At 37.3% G+C, this 22,721-nt stretch overlaps 1 long non-coding RNA gene across 1 annotated transcript; it reads right to left on the reverse strand.

The window, feature by feature from the left end:
• Positions 1-2,883, reverse strand: LOC149919487 (uncharacterized). Its single transcript, XR_016463609.1, has 3 exons — positions 2,664-2,883; positions 2,011-2,095; positions 1-957 (listed from the first exon to the last, which is right to left on the reverse strand). It is a non-coding gene; the product is annotated as an uncharacterized LOC149919487 (long non-coding RNA).
• Positions 2,884-22,721: the final 19,838 nt, after the last annotated feature.

Consider the following 22,721-nt stretch of genomic DNA (forward strand, 5'->3'; position numbering starts at 1 on the left):
TCTGTTTAGCGGCACTTAACTGGGTCAAGGTATTGATCCAATGCAGACCTACTGTATACCTTTTGTGGAGATAGAGGGTAGCCCAGTAGAAATAATTTTGCTATTATTGGCAAAAAAACACCCTTAAGGTGTTGGGCCTGAAGACTTGCCAAGGCTCGTTTTGGCATGAGGTGATTTTTCTTTGGCAAGACTGTATTATCCATTGCTTAGAAGTGAACTAGCTACTGTCTAAATTAGTTTTAGTTTAGCTTTAGCTTATAAGAGGAAGAACTTATTCTAAGGGGTTATACAGTTCAGAACTCAAGAGCAAGAACATTGTGGATGATCAGAGATCTCAGACTGTGAATAACAATAACAATAGGTAAGCAGCAATCACTTTACCCTTGCAGACTTGTGGGTAACACGACATTAGTTTTAAAGAAAATACGTATATATAATCGGAACCAATGAAAATAAGCAAACATATAAAGAAAACATATAAAAATAAATCCAAGCAGATGAAAGACTAAGGAAGAAAGCCATGTTTTGAACATCAGTCAGTTGACAAAGACCATAGGAGTGTGATGACTTGTTATTGACTCCCCTCTCTTCATTATTCGTGAGAATATTAGCATTGGACACAGAAGGACACTGAACTGGTGAGCACAACGCTATTGAAGAGAAGGGAGAACTAAGTAGTTTTCTCATAAAAACTTCAATAGTATTTATGAAGACTCTGTGTTAGCTTGGACTATTAGACTACTGTCCTGGTTTTAGCCGGGATAAAGCTGATTTTCTTCACAGAGGCTGATATAATGCCATGTTTAAACTTTAAGACAAGAACATCAATGTTGATAACACACCAGTGTTTCAGTTGTTGCTGAGCAATGCTGTACAAAGTTAAGGATGTTTCAGCTTTTCAGTTTCTCATACTGTCCAGTCAGCACAAGGATCTGGGATGAGACAGAAACTGGATAGCTGAAAAAACAAAACAAAACAAAAAAAATCACCAAAAAAATCACAAGAAGGATGTTCCAGACCATAGGATATTGTGAGGGGAAAAAAAAAAAATGTATAACTGAGGGGAACTGTCCGGGGGACAGCCGCTGCTTGGGAACTGGCTGGGCACAGTCACAGCAGATGGTAAGTAATTGCTTTGTGCATCACTTATTTTGTAAATATGTATACATACACACACTCAATTACATTACTCTGATACGCCTCCAGTTCATTTCCATGGAAACTACAGCAGATACAAAAAGTGCAATAACACTATTTGATAGAGCAAAGTTCCTGCTAGAAAACACTATTTTTCAACATAGTCACCTGCTGATTCATGTGGATGATCAAGACATTCTTCATTTCACAGTGTGACAACTGTGCATGGCCATCCAGAACATTGCTTTTCTTCTATGTCATTGTCACCACTGCTGAAATACACTAGCCACTGCTTCACTGTGCTCACATCCACTGTTAGGTCTCTTTAAATATTCAATAAGCATCCATGAATGTCAATGTCACGGAGTTAACTAGATCAATCTATGCCCATGACAGGGGGGCAATAGGCCCCTGCCCCCTCCTCCCTGGCCCCAAGAAATGGGAAGGAAAAGGGATAGGGAGATGGAAGCTGGGCTCCAGGAAGGAAAAAAAAAACAGCAGCAATGATCTATGGAGAAAAACTTATTTTACTAACTGCGATATCAGAATGCAAGATAACATAATATAATGCAATCCAATTGAAATTGAGACTAATAAATCAAATACAATAGGAGAAAGAAACCGAGTCAAACTTGAGAAGCTTGGTACGGCTAGGAAAGCACCCTCCAATGCCCACTGCAAGGCAATAAGAGACCATCCCACCAGGAAGGGCCAGATCCCAATACTTCTGTGACGCACAGGGACAGGTATCCACAGGTACCCAGAATTGGAGCATTAACACTTTAACTCCCAGTGCACTACCTGATGTTATGATGTGGAATACCGAAAACCAAAAATCACAAAGCCATGACAGTCAATGTGTGCCATTTTTACCTCATGGAGGAATTCAGTTCCACTCCTTTGCTTCATATGCACTTCTATATCAGACAGCATCTTGCAGACTCCCCTCTGGCACCATCTGTCACACAGCAACAACAGGTAACAGAATATTGGTGGGAAGATTCAACCTCTACTGAGATACCACCAACACCTGACACTGTATGTGTACCACATACACTTCTGATACTGTGGGCCAGCATAATGAAATGGGAGGTATTACTTTTGGAGCAGGCTTCATATATTATTACCATTATTTCTCTTTTCCATTTCAGTAAATAATTTTTATTGAATCTACAAGTTCTACTTTTTTTTTCCAATTCTTTCCCCTACCCCATTGGGGGGAAAGGAGGGCGAAGTGAGAGAAAAGCTGTATGGTGCTAAGCTACTTGTTGGGTTACACCACACTAAGTATTAAAGCACTAATCCAAGCTAGCAATAAGTTACTTCCTCCATCTACATAGCATTAATTCATTTTTCCTCATAACTGAATTTCAAGCGTTGTGAGACAGAGAATCATTGTCAGATACTGTAAGATGATGGAAAGCCAAACAAGACAGCAGAGCAGCAAGATCCCAGGCTACAGCAAGAAAGGATCTGCCCAAACACAACAGCAGTGAGAACAGAAATAAGGGAAAGAAGTTGCTTACCTTCAGAAAGCCAGCAAAGTCCTCAGGTAGACAGAGATTGCCAAATAAGCTCTTGCCTCCAACCAACCCTTAAATGAGGTCTGAGAAGGAGTGGATCCTGGCTTCTACCCTTCTGGTCATTCAGGAGCATTGTTTGCACCTGAGCTCCCCTGGGGTGGTCCTGCCTTCCCACCAGGTGCTCCATCACTGGTTCAAGCCATAACTTAGCATTTGCATTACAGATAAGAAGGCTCACAAATGGCCATATACTGTGTACTATGCCCAGAGCAAAGCAGGAAATGTTCTCCAGGAGCTGATATGCTCCCTGCTAGCAATAATGTCCTTTTACAGGATCAATTAGGAATTCTTACTCTACATTTGAAGGAAATTACACTGCTTTCAACAAATAGTAATTATTGTATATTTGAATGCAAAACTAATTTTTATTACAAAATGTGAATGAGTAGCATATCCGGAGAAGCTGAACAGGTCAGTTTGTTTCAAAGATAACGTGAGCTGGAAAGATTCCTGTGAATTGGAAAGAATACTTTTCCACATAAGGGATTTAATGCTTCCTGATAATTTTACTCTTAAAATATATGATATTGTTGCATTCTGCCCACTTTGGAATGGTCGTATTTCAGTGAAAGATGAAATAACATTCTCTCTAATACATACACCAAAAAATCTACCGTGTAAATAGAATGTCATTTTTATTATTAGTCCCTTTCCAGACCATTCTTCATAATGCAGAGTTAGCACTTTCCAGCTGTCACAGTGCAGAATATCCTTTTTCTCTCTTATGTTCAGTATCAAAAAGTACCTACTATGGCAGATTAATCTTGTTCAGTAGCATGATGCCCCAGCAGGAACGCTGGAAAAAATCTTTCTTCAGAACGACAGCACCTGCAATAGCAGCTTTCATTTCTACAGAATTTTTGATTTCTCAGAAAGCAAGAGGGAGAGCCGGAAATTGACAATAAACCTAAAATAAAAGCAGACATAAATAAATAAACTTGAGGTTTGGTAAACAAAGTCCTGGACAAGGGAATAATGGGAGAAAAGATTGTTGGGAAGGCAACACATACAAAACTAAACAATATTGAAATCAAACAGTTCCAAAAAGTAAGTGCAGTAAGACTGATATGGAATCACAAAGAACTGTCTATGTACTTCAGAGAAAAAAAAAAAAATGACCAAAATGTATAAACATGGGGAAATTGATTAGAGTGATTAAGAGAGTAGTACAGAAGCACATATGGAAAAAAACAGAAATGGATAAGTGCAAATGTGTAAATGCAATGGATAATAATCTAGCAAAGGATAGTTATTTTTTTATTTAATTTTATTGTTTAAGTGACATTATAAAAACATTAGAGACCATGAGAAGGTGAAGTAAAATTTTCTGAGCTGTATGGAGAAGGTTGAGATATTAACAGATGACAGTTAACAATAAAAGGATGAGAACTTAGGCCATAGTAGAAACAGAATACATTGGAGAATATTTAGGTATTCAGAAAAGCTATATATATTCAAGACACAAGGCCTGAGGAAATTTATCTTAGAGCAAAGCAATCTTTGAATCATTAGTGATTATCTTCTAGACTTCATGGAGAATAGATGTCATCTGAAAGGGATGGAGAAGGATAATTATTGATCTTACCTTTAAGAAAAAGAAAAATAAACACCTGGTGAATTCAAGATCAGTAAACATAATTTTGTTTTGCAGAATTTGTCAAAGCAAATGATTAAATAATCAATTTGTAAGCACTTCACAAAGTAACATTAAGAATCCACTATCCATTTATTGAGACAAAACCTTGTGAATGACTAACCTGTTTGCTTTTCCTGGTTGATCCTCTCTCAATGAACAGAAAGAAACACAAGGCAAATCATGTATAGAACCCAGGTGTATATATACATCACTTTTCTGGGAGAAAAAGGAGAAAATGGTCTACCATGACATCCCCCAAACACTGAAAGAGTAGAAAAGAGTGGCCAATGCCTGGCATATCTGTTTTGCCTGAACATAGAAGCATAGAAAGTCAAGAGACATTTTTTAAGGCAATTATCAATAGGTTACATCACACATTGCATTAGATGGGGACCACACTTCTAGTGACTGATTTCACAAACAGTGTGAATTATGGAAAAGAAAAGCTGCTTAAATTTGTGGATAATGAAGCTGAGAGGGACTGCAGGCACAGTGGAGAACAAAGTTAGAATTCAAAATAATTATGATAAACTGGTGAAATGAGGTGAGACCAATACAATAAAATTAAATAATAACAACCCATATCATATGGGAAACAAATGACTAGGTTGCTATACTGCAGAAATGGACTGGGGGAAGTGGAACCACAAGTTAGAGTGTGCTGCTGTTGTAATAATTTTGGGCAATAATTTTAGTGGGACATCTATGAGCATAAGCTGATCTGTAATTTTTAGGATCAGATACCTGATAATATGCTTGATACTTAAAATATGCAAGATAAAGATAAAAACACAGTCTGTTATCAGGAAGCTGCTCTAAATCAGCTCCAAAATCATATCAATTGCAGTGATATTTCTCATCTGATTTCAACTTCTTTGAAGCTACCTTGCTCTCATAGTACAGTAAACAAATAATGCATTTTCACGGAGGTAACCTATCTCATTAATAGCACTTGAAAATAGTGAAGTTCCTTATAGGACTTCATGTACATATTAATAACCCTCACTTAGAATCATAGAATCATAGAATCACCAAGGTTAGAAAAGACCTGCAAGATCCTCCAGTCCAACCATCCACCGATCACCAATATTTCTTACTGAAACACATCCCTCAATATAACATCTAAACATTCCTTGAACATCGCCAGGGTCAGTAGAACCTCCACTTCCTAACAACTTTCTCAATAAATAAGTAAGGAATTTAAGCTGGGAGATCATAATCCCATGTTCACGTTGGATGATTAAGCAGGAGGGATGGTACCAAATTACAACATTACACTATCCTGCATGCCAGGGCCTACATGTAGCGCTGAAACTTAATTTCAGTAGGGAGAACATCAAAAGGAATACTTTTTGTTCAGGTAAGGATCAGATAAATGGAAAATGTGTAGATTAAACCCCAGTTTGTAGACATGCTCAATCTACAGTACTGACTGTTTGGGCAGATAACAGTGTTTCTCTTGAGAGGCTTTAGGGAACATTTGTATTTCTCCTTCAGTTTTGGTTTTCCTTTGCTGAAAGGAATATGTCTAAATTCCAAATTACAAACTATAGAAAAGTCTGCTTTTATCCTCTGGACATCTGTCTAGGACAGGGTCGGGAACCAGCTAAAACACATGAACAAGAGCTAGAAAGTTACTTATAAAGTTTTGCAGTGAATTTTAGTTTTCTTGTATTTTTGTTTTCCTCTAAGCTGGAGTCTGATATGACAGTACAACATCTACATTATTTGGTGTGGAATCAAAGGTAGTAACATGGACAGGTAAACAGAAAGATAAAAGCAGTAAGGTAATAGCTTCTAATGGGGGGCTGGGGATGGGCAGATAAAGAAGGCAGAGATAATAAATTCTCCTTAGGCCGTTTCTTTTGTAATAATCAGAAATTCTGCTCTTCACAGTTACCAATGCAGTGAGCTCTGTGCTTTTTTTAGAAATGGAAGCATTATGTTGGAGGGCTGAGAAAGCTCTTGAAACAATGCAGCATTATCAGCTCCTGCATTGAAAGCCCTGAGTGAAAGAGAGAATGTTAGGAGAAATCATACTCATTCTGGCAGCCCACAAGTGGTTGAGGTTGCTGTATTTCTATGACCAAGGTCCAGACAGTACTGAGGCTAAGTGTGGAATCCCTGTAAGCAAACACAGAGCATATGGGTGCACTGTATATGTATGTACACACGTCTTGCCACACAGGTAACACACAGCATTCACACAAATACAGACAGCAGCTGGGCTCAAATAGCCAGTCTGCATAGTCACTGTATCCCCCAGAATCACCACCTGCTGGCATCTGGGGACAGATAAGCCCCAGATACCCCAGCCAGCAAACTATTCACAAACAGCCCTTCCATTATTCTTCTATTTTCCCCATTTCTTCCTCCACAAATCCAGCAATAATTCTTGTGAAATCCTAAGATGCTCCTTCCTTGCAGCCTATAGTGTGTCCCATATTCCTCATCAACCATCTCATCTAGTCCAAAAGTTAATCCAGCACTGGGTGGGTTTGATGCCTGGACCCTGGGATTGAGGGTCTCCTCCTGCAACAAACCTGACAGAGCACAGCCAGGGTGCTCCTTCCTCTGAATCCTGAATTTGTGTTCCCCAGCAGCCATTGTGCTCTTCTGCTCCTATGGACTCATAGAGACAGATGATTCTGGGAGTAGCAAGAACAGAGTATAACTGAGAATCTCCCACCTACTGTTGCCTTTTGTGCATGCAGACCAACTCTTAATCTAACCGAGGGAATACAGTCAGTGATCAGAAATCACATTGGAAGGAGGTAGGTAACGAGGCAGGAGAGATGGACATTCAGGAATATAAAAGAAGGTAGGAAAATCTGCAGAAAATGTGAGGTTGATCATTACGGTTCTTTTCAACCCAGGACATTCTAAACTAATCACCTAAACTGATGGGAAAGGGTTCTTCAACAAAAGCAGAAAATCATTATGGATTTATGGACTTGGCTTGGTTTTGAAAACAGCTATCCCATTGAGAACAGTTATAGTTTGAGATGCTCACTCACTTCCCTAAAAAGTACAGTGGGCAAAAGCCCAAATTAGTGTTTTGGAGTGTTTCTTTCTCATCTTAGTTACTTATATAAAGATTTGATTGGGATTGGCAAAGCAGTGTAAGGAAAAATAAAACTCTGATCCATTACTTGAAAAAAAAATGTGGAACTTTAATACTTATACAACATGGGAGGTGCCCTACTGCTCACACCAAAGCAAGACTGCCAGATGTTTGGCAATTTATGCATGACTTGTGTCATGGATCTTTGCAGCATTTAGTATGTAATGGAAGAGACACCTGCACGAGAGGAAGGTAAGCAAAAGGAAGGAGTAATAGAAATGGACGTTTTGAGCAATAGAAGAGGGAAAAGATGTCAAGTCCATTTTGTCAGAAACATTTTCCCTCTACTTGTCTTTCCTGGGTAAAGATACAATAATGTTTGTTGTTTTTGTTTTTGTTTTTTTTCTAATTAGACTTCCTATGAAAATATTAGCAAGAAGTTTCTTTAAAAAACTTGTTCAATCTGTGTCCTTGGAGTTTTTTAAGGCTCATCTGGATGAAGCCCTGAATAACCTGGCCTGACATTAGAGATGGCCCTGCTGTGAGTCACAGATTGCACTTGAGACCTCCTAAAAGTTCTTCCAGCCTGAACTGTCCCGTGAATGACCAAAAATCTTGGTAGATCAGCAAGGTAATCTGCATATATGAAAGCAGACAGGACAGCAAGCAGATTTTGAAAAGTTGGTACATCATATCTGCAGATGTCCCTTTATGCAGAATATCAGTTACGACTCTGGCATATGCATGCCACATAGATGCATGGCATGGAGGCTTAGGGCTTTTTTACCTCAGGAACTTTTGAATTTGAATGCTACAGTACAGTGAGCTTGAACTCAGATCATCTTAGAATGTTATTTCTGTGACATCTGCAACAACATAAATGTCATACAAGAGAAGGGTGAGTTTCAGGGAGGAATCACCTACACAAAGGAGTTGTCTGCTTCTATCTTGCAGGAATGATGCAGCAGATCTTGAACATGTAGGATAGGACAAGGGGGAATGGTTTTAAACTGAGAGGGGGAGGTTTGGGTTAGATACTAGGAGGAGGTTGTACCTCCCATCCCTGGAGGTATTCAAAGCCAGGCTGGATGTGTCTCTGGGCAGCCTGGCCTAGTGGTTGGCAAACCTGCACATAGCAGGGGCTTTGAAACTAGATGATCTTCAGATCCTTTTCAACCCAGGCCATTCTTTGATTCTATGATGCACTAAAAACTTTTCTCTAGACAACCTTCTCTGAGCAAATTCCTGCTTTTTTGGTCACGAGGTTTATGTTCACATTATTTTTTCCAGTCCATTGTGACATGCTGGGATGGACTCTTTCATCAGCTAATCCTAGTTTACACCATTCAAGCCGCAAAAAGGTTATCACTGTCAGAAAGGAGGTGAGGACAGAATTGCCGCTTCCCATGGCATTCTATCCATGGTGTAATGGATAGAAAGGGAAATTCACATCAGCATTACCAAAACAGTGCTGAAACAGTGCATAAAATCAAGTGAGAAAGTTGTACCTCTGAAGTAACTCAAAATGCTATTTGGGAACTGCTTCAGCAGCAATAGGAAGCTCAAATGAAAAACTATAAACATCTCCTCCATGTGCCTGAGTAAATCTCAGATATAGGTAAAACACTGCTCCTGCTGTCCCTATTTAATTTCGTTAGATCATACCACAGTGTTTGAGAACATAATAAACATTGTTTGGGCTGGAATAAAAATATCCCAACTTTCTTTACTCCTACTTTTAAATTCTCTGCAAATGTGGAAAAGAATGTAAGAACGTGAGAGATATATAAAAGAATTGAGATAAATAGAAACAATTACTGACAAAGCAACATCCTACTCATACATATAGCATTACGAATATTGACAAGAACAGAAAGAAAACTTATTGTGTACAAGATTCTGATTTCTATTCAGGCAAGAAACTGATGCCCTTTAAAAGCAGTTACTCATGACACGGGGGGAAATTCTCACGATGCTTGAATGTACAGCAGCTGGTGGGATGTTCATATGTCACGCTTTCTCTGTTAGAACATGGACCTCTTGAAGAGTAAATATACGAGAAGTAGAGTCAGGGAGCGTTTTGTTGTGTGGGAGATTTACACTTCTTGACATTGTCCTGAGAGCAAGGTTGCTCTTTCCTTTTAAATTATAGCCATGGCCATTAAGAGTTATGAACTGATGTGCAGTGTCTTTATGGTTGCCTGTTAATGTATGGTTTTTATTTCTCTTCCTCCAAGAAATTATATTATCTATTAATATAGAAGAGTTTTCCAAAGACAAATACAGAATAGGGAGTTAAAAATATTAGAACATGCACATATGGAACACTAAATGCAGCTGGATGCAGATCATCAATCTATTTTATACATGGTTTTCTAGTCTTTGTATATTCACTTCCCAATCAGAATCTTCTGCATGTTTTAAATCCTGTCAAATTAGACTATTTCACAGCTTTCTGGAGACTAATCTTTTTCTCTAGTTATTATAAAAATTATATTGAATACAAGTGGATCAAATAATGGTACATATTTTGTTTGTTGCTCAGCTGTGATAATTATTAATATATTTAGCTTGTACTTTCCATTAACGTGAATTAGAGTACATCCATTGACATCGCATGGACTGTGGGGAATAAACACTGCTGGAACAAATGAACCTTAATCAGAATTTGAGCCTCGTTTCTTATGCTTTCATGAAGGAAAACAGAGCAAACTATGGTAATGATGTAACAACAACAAAACTATTTGCTGAACATCTTTAGAGATTTAATAGTGGGTCTTTTTTTCCCTTAATATTTAAGGAAATAATAAAGAAAAACTATCTTAACAATTTTGCCTATACATTTGATCATTCATTAATGGCCCTGGAATCTAAAAAAGTCTGCTAACCCACTGAAATGCTAGGTGACAGTACAAAAAAATAATGTCCACCAATCACACCACTTCTGTCCAACCGAAGCAAAGGGTCATCTCAAAAGAAAAGACTGAATAATTCATGTTCATTCTACCCTTATTCTTTTTGATAAAGTTGCCAGGAAAAGATGTTAATAATGATGATTCTGAAACACAAACACCCATCCGGCAAGAATTATTAGCTCTATGGTAGGTTTTTCTCTCACCCAGGAATGGCTTACTGGAACAACATTCAGTTCATAGACAATGAGCAAATACTTCTACTCGTACTCAAAAATTTGTGCTAAAAGCACATAGCCTTGAGTACCCATATTTAAATACCACTATTGATTCACATCTTTAGCAAAATAATGCTTTGAGAACCATCCCCAATTTACCAGCAGTGTGTGACAATGTACAAAGAACGTGCACTATGTGGGACTCTCATAGGGTTCTTTGTTAGCTAAGCATACTCATCTGTTCTGTGTCTCTGCAGTCAAGTCAAAAGCATGATCTGCTGGCATTGCTTTCTGCAAGTATACTCCAACGTTAATCATACAGAGCTTCCTGTAGAGGAGCTACACCAGCTCTCAGGCACCAAAGAAACATCTGCTTCACTAAGGGCAGCAATTTTTCTTGTGGAGTGCACTCCACATGTTGGAGTGTACTCCAGAGAAATACCGCACCAACTAGAAAGCACCCTAGAAGCAATACAGTACCAGAGTGACTGCAGACAAATGGAATCTGGCACTCAGATGTATGCTTACGTATATAGCACACACGGTAATTCAGACCTCTTATTGATTGCAAATGCATATTTTAATGGAAATACTTTTAAAATGATGCATTGACGTATTGTAAGGTTTTTAGGGAACTTTATTTTAATTTCTATACTGAGGAAACTGCATTTGGTGTACTGCATTTGATGAAATTTATAGATTCAATTAGATAAGCGTTAATTTCATTGTCAGAGAAAATATCAGTTTAAGTGCAAACCTCAATAGTTTCTACTTCAGGGATCTAGAGTGCTATTTTATTTGTTGGGTACTGCTTGCTGATTTTTGATACTTTAATAAAACCTTTTGGCTTTGCTGTGGTTTCCCATTTTCTTACAATTACACAAACTACAAGTCCTTAATACAAATGCAGACCGTTATTAAACTTGCGAATATATGCAAAAAATAAAAGTCTAAAGCACTGCAGTCCAACCTGCTGATTGTTAACAAGATGTAAAAGTGCCTTTTAAATTATCAAAGTGTTTAATCTAAAAAAGAAAAAAGAAAAAAAAAAAAGGAAAAAAAAAAAAAAAGAAAAGTAGTGTTAATTAAAACTAAAGCACAGTCAGTAAATAACATTTAAAAATTTGCCACAAAAAAACTGAATGGCACTGATCTGCTTTCTTCCATGCTCCTAACTTTTCTGTTATGCACAGTGTGCAGTCCTCCCAGAGCTAAATAAGTGAGTATTTACTCTGTTCCTTCTGTGGTTATTTGAACTGTACATTCTCTAAAATACATGAGTATAGCCAGTAAATCCCATAGGGGGTTACTTGCTTTTAACCTACCTGATGGATTTACCAATATTGTGCAGCGCTCTTCCTAATTCTCTTTGCTCATATTTTGAAACTTTGTGAGGAATCTACAGCCAGGTAAAACCAATTCATCTGCAGAAGATGACATTTTATGATGTTGTATAGACAGAATGACCATAGCAAGATCATAGCCTGAGGTGGATATTAACTGCATTTTGTTGTGCCTTTCAGCTGCAGCAGGCCATTTGGATTGGCCCATATTTTTAGGCCAGCTGGATTAAGCTGAGGCTTGACTTTTCTCTGGCAGGATGAAGAACTGTCACTCCTGCACAAGTCAGCAGAGACACATGCCTGCTTGATATCCTGTGAAGACATAAACCTTCCCAAGGAAACAATTGTCCCAAGAAACAATATGGCATATGAAGATAACCCAAAAGTTTATGTATCAGTAGGGTTGAGATTATCTCTGAAAGGAGCAAAACCAATGTGGGAGGTGTTGAGTGCATGGCTATGCTGAACACCATCCTGAGCATCTGCCCTCATTCTATAGAAATCTTATCCACAAACGTGTCCAGGTTTCCATGATCTCATTATTCCCAGGTCATGCAGAGAAGGTGTTCTGTACCCTTTTTTTAATACTTCTGTGAAGATTTGAATCTAAGCTTTGAACTAAGGCTCCTGGGCAGCATGCCCAGTTTTTGCAACCTCAAAGAACCTGAAAAGGAAAGGAAGAATCCAATCTTTTCCTTTTAAAGGAAACAAGTATTATCCTCACTTCATCAAACTGCAAAAACTAAACTGAGGAGGTATATGACTTTGCACAGGGGGGACAAGGTGAAGGTGCACAAAAGAATTTAGGTCAGTAGCTGCTATCAAACGTAAGTAAATCTACCTGTACGGATACAGTTGGAAAGTAAGAATGTCTGGTTTGTGAGGATATCTGATTGATAGCTAGTCAGCAAACAAAATATAATAATAAAAGGAGAAGCAGTAGGTTAAACACACACATCTATAAATTGTAACAAACAGTACATAATTGAGGTCACACCAAAATCAGAGCTCTCAAGTCACTATAGGGGCTACTGGAGAAACTGCTCAGGCATGACCTTGACCAGATTCAACCAGAACAGTGAAACTGGTAAGCAAGAAGGAAAAAGATAATTAGAGAAAAGAGAAAACTTGATTTGGGATGTTTCAGCAGGACTATGGAATCAAGTGTATTAAAAGATGCTTCAAGGGGATTGTAGGAACAGAATACCCAAGGAATGTTTAGTTAAAGCAGGAAAAGGGAGAGATCAGTGGATCTGGAAGTCAAAGAGGAAGGATAAAAGGGGGCAGTTATGTGCCAGCTGATTTCTGGTCAATGCACTAGCCTGGCCAAGCTCTGCATCTGATCACCACTGCTTGTCCTTTCTTCTTATTAAACACTATTTCTAGCTCTATTCCTAACTAATATCATTTCACCATGATATTGTTTCAGTTCTGTGTGGTTGATTTGCATAGCGAGTTTCAGTCAAGCTCAACCAACCAGTGAGCAGGAGGAGACCTGCATGTGGAAAGGCCAGGACAGAGATTGCAGCTGGATAAGAGATCAGTGTCCAAGCAAGCATCCTGGACTGACTGAAGGTCCATACGATTATCTAATGAATCTTCAGATGCAAGAATTACTGGAAATTGAGAGACTGTGAGTGTGTGTAGGCTTGAGCAAATTTAAATCCTGAGCAGACTGAGAGGAGGGAGGGATTCAGCAATCTGTGTTGTGCATGATTATGTGCATACTTTGTGTATTTCTAGATGCTGCCAAATGCAGTGGTCTCTTGCCTGCACCGAGCTGTGTGGCTGGAAGTGATTGTAATTATTTTGTGTATATTTGTACCCACAAAACACATGCCTGACCTTGCTACAATCTGAGCCTGGAATTGGGACCAGCAGTGGCTTTGTCTGGCAGAGCGGGAGCATTTAACTTCCCTAAACACAACCAGAAGATCACCTTCAAAATAAAAGTTCTTCTGGATGATAGTTCTGCATGTGTATGCCAATGTGATTTTATGATTAAGAGAAACCTGGCACTGCTGGGAATATAAGCATTAACGTGAGTGAGAGGAGCTCCCACAGCAAAACTGCATTGACCAGTTAGTCTGTATGCAGCCACAGATGTTCTTCACCAGTGACCAGGTTAGTAAGGACCATGGATGTCAACAGAAATCCTTCCAATTCTACTGAAAATATCAGGATTCCTTCATGTTTATAGTATAGTTTTGTTAAAACTGCAAGGCACACTTAGGCAGTGAGAAGATTATTGCAAAAAAATGAAACCAAACCAACAACAACATTGTTAATCTATTATAAAAACAACAACAAAACCACAGAGGAGAGCTCAGCTTACACACATCTAAGGGAAGATTAAAAACAAAACAAAACAAAACAAAACAAAACAGGTTGCTTATTACCGTATTATTGATAAGAGTGCAACACAGCATGACAGCAATTCCCCCATCACGTGGTTTGGACCACAGAGCCCATTATGCCTCCCCCTGCTCAGATCTCTGAGAAGGAAACCAGCTCATGCTGCTTTGCAGATTACTGCTCCTGCTCACACACCAGCTCACCGAGCGCCGGCTAGGGCATCTCTACAATCTGCAGTGTAGATGCCCCAAAGTGCACACAGATCAGCCACGCTGCAATATTAAACTCTTCAGCTCACGTTCTTAGACATTCCCAATGCATTTTTTTGGTTGGAAATGTGAATGAAGCATGTTGAAATTCTAAGCCTACAAGCACCAATATTTCAAACAAACTCATTTGTGCACTTAGTGGTTGATCTACAGCCCACTAGAGACAATGGGAAGACTGCCATTAACTTCACATCAGGCTCATAAAAAATGAGGCAGATAACTCCCATTAATGTTAATGAGAGTCATGTATATAAATCACCTACCCGCTGATGGAAAAAGAAACCTTTTTCTGTTCTGCTTTTTACAGGGCTTTCACAGCCTGTGACGTTCACAGTCCTGCAATAGCATTTTGAAGACAAAAGGTTTTCCAGCAGTCATGCCTTTCTATTGATTTTGCTTTCTGTCAACATAAGTCAGTCTTTACACAGACAGAATACGTTTAAGCATACAGTCATACTAGTTTTAAGATGGCCATGAATGGACTCAAAATTACAGTGAAGTTAATTCCAAGAAGGCAAATTATTATTATTTCTCAAATTACTGTTGATGAACTACAATGAAAATTCTTGCTTTTCTTTTCAATTAATTTTAAAAAAGAAGCATTAATTTTCCTAAATTTGCATTTTAACTGAAAAAAGATAATTATTTATTACCAAAAAAGATGAGTTTTTTCACTCCTATTTATGATTGCTTCATGTTGCCTTACCATCATACAGAATCCCCTGCTTTACAAAGAAGACACACACAGACATACAGAATTACAGAACGGTGTAAAAAAGGTCCTATTTGTTTTAGATAACCTTTTCTCTTTACACAGTGGGTTAGTCTTGAGTAAAAAAGATGACATTAAAATAATTCTATTAGTCTCCTGTGGGCTTTTTGGTAGCTTTTATAGTTTAAAATTATTTTAATACTCATTATTTCTAAATAACAAAGAGCTTTCTGATGTTCAGTATTTTGTCTTTTTAATTATATAAATCTATATGTAAAAAAAATTAAAACAAATGTTAAAAAAGATAAAAGTATAAACTCACATTTAAATTTTAGTGGAACTTTAATAGCATTCTAGAGACTGCATTTTCTTGTTCATTTCAATTATGATGAATAGTCAACACGAAGCACAGGAAAAATGAGCTACCATTAACTACTTGTCACTAACAGGAGATATTAGGATTCCAGAAAGTACTGCAAATGGATTTTTATTTTTCAAGACTAGACTATGGCTGCTTTGCTCCACCAGTTTAGTCTTTCTTTGGCTCCTTATGCTTAACTCCTTAACGTGGCACATTAATTTTAGCCTCTCATATGTTCACTCTTTCAGGTCCCTGTGTCTAGAAATTTTGCCACTCAAATAGCAAAGTGCAAGCTTTCCATCGTTCTAATAGTTAAATAATGGCAAGGCTATGCAATTGAAACAGCATGAAAGGTCACCTTGACTGGTAAAAAGTAGCTTTAGGCATCACAGCTCCTTATTGTGAATGAGTCAACTGACTTTATGACTATTCACAGGATTTTAATAATTTTCAAGTTTGACACAAAGCAGGGAATGCCATTTTGGAATTGTTGCCAACACTCAAAAACATCAAATATAAAGACAATATTTATTAAGCATGTTTTTGACCATACCGAGCAACAACAAAGCAGGGACAGGAGGGTGTTTGAACCACTGATAAATCTTCTAGAATAGCTGGCACAGGTAATCAGTATCAAATTTAAACCTGAGGAGAAATCTGTAGAAAGCTGAAATCACCAGCAGTGTTCTCAGAAAGCTCTACTTTCAGGATATAAGGAGCATTGGCACGGAGTACAGATATTGCACAAGGACTTTGAGAAGATTGGAATTTGCCTTTCATAAATTGCCTTAGGTATGCATTTTATGGTAGGACAAGAGCAGGGCTGAATTTCATGTGCTGCTCTGTTGGAGGTGGGACCAAGATCACATTATTCCCAGACTCAGCACAGCCATATGGTATCTGGTGAAACTGTAAAGGAGATTCAATTTTTTGCCACCTACACTTTGTTCTTACCTGTGCTCTCGATATCTAGTATAGAATCATATGCCCTTTTATCTAGGTGTTCACATGAATAAGCCTAATTTTCTAAATTATAGAGTTAGCATGCTTAAAACCAGATATGCCCAGAGAATAGCAAAAAAAGAGGTGCTAACAAGGCACAAAATGCCTTGTCCTTCCTTATTGTTTTCCTTTTCATAACTGCTAATTGCACAATAAGATACTCCTGCCATATGCTTTAACCAAACATGAGGTAAAATCCGGACTATATGGATTTGGCTGATAAACACATTATTAACCTCGGTCTAGTTAAGTTAGCATTTTAACTCCCAGTCTTTTGGTATATCTATATATTTCCTTCCAAAGACATAAAAATGGAGAATATAACTGGTACTTTCTTGCTCAAGTCATTGGGAACATTAAGTAAGGCCCTGAATTTGGAATTCCTGGGTACTTCATGCATGCATCAATACTTAAGGATCGATCTTTCAAGTAGCTCTTAAACTTTTATATTAATATTACTATTGCACAAATTTCTGTATAATGAAATTTGAATCAAAGCACAGGGATGGGTATTATGAATGACAGAACACAATCTTACACACAGGAGCTATAACTTCCTTCACTGAAGGTCTGGCTGCTAGCTTGAGAATGATTAAATCAGTACATTTTCAAGGCTCTTTTAATACTTCATCATCTAGTTTCTAGTGCTGGCACTGACAGAATGGAAAACCAAAACATGCTAATGAAAGTCTCACAGTGCAAACAGAACTTTTCTGCAGTGACTAAAAAGTCACCAACAGATGACAGTATCTTAACAGGTGCTGCCAGTAAATGACAGAGAGGCTAACACAGATATAGAATAACAGGGTAAACTGTAACAGATGAACAAATAAGAAGCAGCAAAATACATCATTTATGCACATTGTTTAGATTGCTGTAAAATAATGAATTTTAAACTTTTACCTAATGACAAGCATTTATCCTGTAGCAACCAGAAAAAAATAAATGCAGAGGACAAATAGGATTGCCAGTGTAAGACAAGAGCATGTATAGTAATGCATGTTTTGCTTTCTGCTGAGGCTTATCAAAACTATTGTGCTCTGAAAGGTGCAGAGCAAGCGTTGCAGCTTGCTGGCAGCATACCACTCTGCTCTAACTTAGAACAGTACACCAATGCAATCTAATTTCAGCAGTAATAGAAGAGGGTCAGATCTGTATTTCTGGAGGCCCTCTCTCAAGGCATGACACCAAATCTTGACTTTAGACAGCATGGGACACTTGCTTGCTAGCATGTGTGTGCACATGCACATATACATACCTCCACTGCAAATGCTATCTTAACAGCAGTTTTGTATCTCTACTTAGAATACAGCAATCTATATAGAAATATGCTGTGGTCCTATCTGACATTTCTAAGGCCTGTAGGGTTGTCCATGCTCTTCCTAGGAGTCCTTCCAGTATTCATTTCAGTATCACTGAATCATATTTGATTCTGATACATGCACTAAGTGATCTCTTGTCAGAATTGTTTCTTTCACAGCTGGGTAACAAAGTGATAGGTGATATCTCTATGTGATAGGCCATATTTTACCAATTGCAGCAGTAAAGCCACAGTGTTCCCATCCACAAAACTATCCAACTCTCACCAGTCCACTGAATATGTTTTACTAATGCTCACCTCCACCTCTGGGACACTTTACAGCACCCCAGATGCTCCCTATTAAAATCAGCTTCATTGAGTGACAAATAATAAAAAGGTTACCATAAAACAGGAAAGAGACACAAGTATAATTTTAAAAAAATCACAAACTTTTGAATGTTTTGAATTCATCTACTATTATTTTTCTTCTACTGAATGATAAGGATAAGTAATTAATTATTAATATCCAGTGTCATTAAAAGAACTCTGCACTGGGTATAGATCCCTGTTCACCAGAGAATTGAGCTGGATGAAAGCAACTTTATTCTTTGAGTGTGAAAGAAGCAAACAAGACAGTTCTAAAAGCCATTGTTTTGACACTTAATTCTCAAATCCACAAACAAAGACCTGATCTTGCTAACAGATTGACATGGGTTGAAGCTTTGACTTCTGGCCATTTCTATTTGTGAAAGAAAAATTACACAAGTGCGGTTTAACTAAATACTTTGGAAAATAATGGAGAAAATATAGAGTTGACCTCAATTTAGCAGGAGAATTCCTACTAGTATTACTAAAACTAGACTTCTAACCATCTTGTACGAATGTCTGCGAATGCTAAGATAATAGCTCCACAAATGTTGATTTCCTGATGAAGTGGGAAGAACGAGTTTTAACTTAATGCACTATGTTCGCCTGTGCAGAAAGGTCTTCTATAATATACATTTAAATATACAATCTGTTTTACAATGTTTTCCATCATCTTTCCTCTCCATATGTTCTCCCACTAGGAATCTAATGAGTTCTACATATGAGGGATGACAAGGGAATATGCCTGAGAAATAATTCGAGCAATTACGGCATATGGAGGCATTGTTTTTGAGTCGCTTCTGCCATGAACATTAGGCAGAGCATCTGGGACCAAATTCTGTCTACCTGCCCATGGACAGTAGCAAAACCATCATCTGCCATTTGTAAATTCTGCTGAGGTAATCTGCCATACAGAGAGGACCATTTCATCAGCTTTATGATCAGAGAGCATATTGAAACACAGGCCATTTATACTTAGAGAAAAACGTTCCTATTCAGATAAAACAGTTTGAGCTGGAAAACATTCTAAAAGCTAATGATAGAGAATCATCATTTCTCTTTTTCTTTTATCTCCAAGAAAAACTACAAAGAGCCCATATTCAGTTCCAGGCCATTATTTATAGAAACTTTTCTCATCACTGATGAAGTTTGGTAAGAACTGACTCTCCCAGCTAAAGAGAAAATTACTGAAGAAAAATAGGAAGAACAAAAAAGACTCAAACTCTAAACTGGTAATAGGAAGAACTATATTCTATACATTCAAATATTGGCAAGACATCCAGAATTAAAATTAAGAGAGAAACAGAGAAAACAAGAGCTCCCTTATAAGGAGACATAGTGAGCAAAACGATCACCTTACATTTTGAATGTTCTGGATACAAAGATCTAACTACAAAGACATAAAGCTAGAGAATTTAAGATCAGTTTTTGACATGTTTGTTCTAACAGTAAGGAGAAAAGACTGATAATTTCAACCAATATGCTGATACAGTGTAAACCTGCAACTGCACCTATTTCATCATTTCCAAGAAAAATCTCTCAGCAATGTAAATAACATTAGTATTTTTACTTTTTTTCCCATTTTGCATTGCTGAATTTTAAGAAAAGTAATACATCCCAAAGTGCATGGTCTTTAGTGTTTCTCGTTGGTATTGTAAAGAAAAGAATGTTACAGAAGATCTACACAGACTTTTATAGTTATGAACATAAGCATAATTTAAAGAGCTAATATAGAACATTAACAAGATTACATATGGACAATAATACTTTTATTACACAAACTATTCTTGAACTTAGTGAGACAATAAACTGTTTTCAGAAGTATAAGCTGGCTATAGTTCAAGCCTTTCAGTCATGGCTAATGTTGATCTGATGAGTTATATTTAATCAAGAAAATCCATGATCAAAGAACAACTGGACCTCACTTCCCATTGTCACATAACAGTATCTGAATGGTAGTAAAGAAGATTTGAAAACAGAGAGAAAGTTATTTAATCATTAACCTCAACAAGGACAAGCACATGAATTTTAATTTGCTCATTCAGAATTTTCTGAGCAAAATACTGGACACAAAATTTTGAAGGCTTTATCCAAGGCATTTTGCCCTTTCTACAGTCTAGTTTTGGAGCAAATCCCAGGAACACAAAACAGATCTTTACACCACCCTAGGGAACAAAACCAAGGACTTGCTGTCACCAAAAAGCTCCAGCCTGGACTTCTGTGGGTTGCTGCCTGTATGCAGGATCTACATCCCCAAAATCTTCATCTCTGGTAATGAAACCATACTACAATGGTTTTTCCTAGCCTGGCATCCCACTGATAGTAGTCTGAGAAAGAGCAGTCATTCCTCTATAGAATTTTTCCCAGCTGACACAAGCAATGGTCCTCCTGCCAGAGACTCTAAAATTAATTTTGGATTAAGAGATGTTGGCAACATTTGTCATCACTTGTCAAAATAAACTTATGAGAAATTCACCCTTTTTATATACTAGCTCTTGTAAGCACCACATAAGAAGTGCAGATGAATACAGAAGATGCAAAACAACCAGCCATGGATGGCATTTTTGCTGAAATATTCACAATGACAGTAAAGTGGTTGCAGAAAATTATGTACAGAACAAAATCAAAGATGTAACGTGGAAATATTTTCTAATGCTATAAAAGAATAAACAGAAAAGTTTTTCAGGAGACAAACTGTGTTATGAACACTGATCAAGTGATTAGGTAATTCTCATTATTTAATATCATTTAAATAATGTGAAATCATTTATTGCTATCCCATTGTTCAGGCGTGACACGTTTGATTACAAAGCAATCTAACCATTGGCAAGAAAAAAGAGATAAAGGCAATACTGCTATTACAAACCAAAACTGTGTCCTTTTCCCTTGTCAATATCTTTGTTAACAACCTATTTGTAAAATTCAAGTCATGAGGGAGGCGGCAGTAAATCAGCAAAAAAGAATGCCAATCATGTCTTTCTGTTTGGGTGTTACAGACAGTCATGCATTACCTGGATAGTTATAAAAGTCTGCTGTACAATCATAATTAGGAAAATAAAAACAAGAACTAATACAAATAACCTGCATATACTTTCAAAATAACAAACTTTATAGTAGGTATTTTGTTCTAAAATATATCTGATGTACATTTTTGAAATGTTTTTTTTTAAGCTCTATTTCATATTTAATAGATCTGTCTTGGAATTTTTATTATTAAAACTCATACCAGGACTTCCTTTTCATTTTGTTGAGCTCACCCAATACATTTCATTTTGAAAGTTTTGAACAAGCAGTCCATTTTCTTTCCATTATTGCACTCCCATACAAAACTGCAGACAGAGACCACATATTCTCTAATGATTCAGAGCTCTTGATGACTACTGAGTTTGAAAGGACACATGGATTTCCCTCTGATCTTTATGCCTGATCATGTTTTTATTCAAATGTATATCAAACTTGGAAGCAGAATATAAGGAATAAAGGAGAAAATGAAGAATGATTCATCTCCAGACACCCACAGTACGAACGTTCATAGCTGACACAGTCACCTCAATTTTCAAAGACAACCACTACTAAAACAGACACTGTGGACGTCTGAACTATGGTTCCCACACTGCCCTGGGATTGACCAGCAGAGTTCACTGGTTTTATTTTTTGAAGCAGTTTAATAAATTAAACCAAACATTACCACTTTAGGAATGTCTACTATGACTTTTTCAGGAATCCTGTGGGGGAAAAAAGCAGTGTTTGCATTCAGCCTAATCTAAAAAGAACAGTGCACCCACTTGAATTTCCCATGACAATGCTAGAACAGATGCATTAGATCAATTTCCTCTGCAGAAAGATCTTTCAAACCAGTGGGAGATAATTCCAGCTCTACTGAATAAGTACAAAATTAATAAAACTTTTGAAATTCTCACTCACTGAACAAAATTATTTTGTTCCATGTGTAAACAAGATAGATCCTCAGAGTGCACATCCATTCAGGGAACTCTGTTTTATATCACAATTTTATTCACTTGTTATGAATTATCACAACATTAATCTACTGCAGATAATCTATTCGGTATATTTGAAAATCCATTTATTTTCACTTATTGATATGCATGTGTTACACTTGTATATAATACAGTATTTTCAGTGTTGGTTTAAGAACAAAGGAACAAATAAAACGATATTAAGAAGCATGATGCAGACTTTCGACCAAAGACAGTTCATATTCAGATTTTACAAAACACCACATTTATACTTTGCACTGTCCCAGTCTTTTTAAGATGCTACCTTCCATCCTGCATTAGAACATCCTTCATTAGCACAAATCCATTCAATACTAATCCATCCTAAAATACCGAGATACCTAATTGCTGCTACAAACAGTTTATCCTAATTAAATTTCAATCAGAAAAGAATATTTTTCCCTGCCAACATTTTTTTTTTATTATTATTTCTCAGCAGAATGATAG

The sequence above is a fragment of the Phasianus colchicus genome, chromosome 1 (genome assembly GCF_987193195.1).
Source record: "Phasianus colchicus chromosome 1, bPhaCol1.hap1.1, whole genome shotgun sequence".
Classification (NCBI taxonomy): domain Eukaryota; kingdom Metazoa; phylum Chordata; class Aves; order Galliformes; family Phasianidae; genus Phasianus; species Phasianus colchicus.